This window comes from Nannospalax galili, unplaced genomic scaffold (assembly GCF_000622305.1).
Source record: "Nannospalax galili isolate Female #2095 unplaced genomic scaffold, S.galili_v1.0 scaffold325, whole genome shotgun sequence".
Lineage (NCBI taxonomy): Eukaryota > Metazoa > Chordata > Mammalia > Rodentia > Spalacidae > Nannospalax > Nannospalax galili.
The window spans coordinates 2991755-2993162 of NW_008355159.1; the positions used below are offsets into that span (position 1 = coordinate 2991755).

Sequence of the window (1408 nt, forward strand, 5' to 3'; positions counted from 1 at the left end):
GTGTGTGTGTGTGTGTGTGTGTGTGTGTTTTCTGTGACTCATGTTGATGGGTGTAATTTTAATTCAATTATGATCACTGTGTTCAAGTATTCCATTGCATGAATTTATCACCATTTATTTACGCATTTGTCCCATCAGCGGGCTACTGGGTTGTTTCCTGGTTACTGTGAGTTTTGAATACTTCGGCAGTGGCCATTTTTTATGTCTCCTAATGCACAAAGATCAGAGCTTCTTTAAAGAATAGAAGTAAGGCTATGGACTATGTACAGGTACACTTTTCTAGAAGATACCAAATTGTTTTGCAAAGGAGTTAACCAATTTACACCCTTGCCTGCAAAATACTGTGCACTTTCAATGGATAAAGAAATAAATATATATGTATGTATATGTATATATATTCAGCCTTAATAGACAAGAAAATTCTGTCATTTATGACAACATGGATGAACCTGAAAGATATTAGATTAAGTGAATTAAGCCAAGACAGAAAGACAAATAGCACATGATCTTATATGCAGATTTTAAAACAGCTGAACTCATAGAGGAAGCATAAAAGGTGATTTCCATGAGTTAGGGGACAGGGATGATGTGGGATGGGGAGATGTTGATCAAAGGGTATAATAAGTAATAAGTACAGACCTAAGATGCCGCATGGTGACTATAATAAGTAGCAATGTATTATGGCCTTTAAGTTATTGCCCCATACACCTGCAATTTTGCAGCAAATAGACATTCCCTTGCAGCTGAAGTCAGAGGAAGTGCACGATGGTTCTGGCTGGCATAGAGTTCTGCTGCTGGCAATGTTGCCAGCCATGTTTTGTTTCCTTCCTAATAGTGAATTATCAAGGTGAAAATTTGCCTCCTGAAGTCAAAGGTGACAGTGTAATCTCACTGAAGCAGCCTCACTCACAGAGCTTTGTGCATGCAGAGCTTAAAGAAGGTTTCTAAATATTTTCACGAGTAGTCTTAGATTGTTTTTCTGATGCTTTCCTTTTCTTTCTAATGTGTGTTCTGCTCTTACAATGCCTCACCTGATCACAGGAGGTAAAATTTGTCCTCAAACCTTGAATCTGGAAATGCAGCATTGGAGCAAGTAATTGGCTTTCAAGATGACAAAACTATTTCAGAATTTCCACCTGCATCTCAGCCTTCATTGCATCCACACCAATTTCAGTGTCTTCAACTGCAGAAAAATGATAGAGGTATCTTTCCAGCAGGTCGTGTGGGAAGCACTTGCAGCTTCGAGGCACATCAGTCTGGTTAACAGCTTCAGCGGCTTCTAGCCAATAATCTATTTTCACTGTGAGTAACCATCACTTGTTAATAGGCACAGCTATGTGGGTATCATTAGCTGCAAAGTATAAAATTAAGGTTCCTTTGTCCAAGCAACATTTTTCCTCTTTTCTTT

At 38.6% G+C, this 1408-nt stretch overlaps 1 long non-coding RNA gene across 1 annotated transcript in view; it reads right to left on the bottom strand.

Moving 5' to 3' along the window:
- The window catches only part of LOC115067542, a 16255-nt gene extending 15088 nt beyond the window's left edge, over positions 1 to 1167 (bottom strand). The window contains exon 1 of the long non-coding RNA XR_003846944.1: positions 1032 to 1167. This is a non-coding gene — a long non-coding RNA (uncharacterized LOC115067542). The remainder of the gene's footprint in view (positions 1 to 1031) is intronic.
- Between the last annotated feature and the right edge of the window lie 241 nt (positions 1168 to 1408).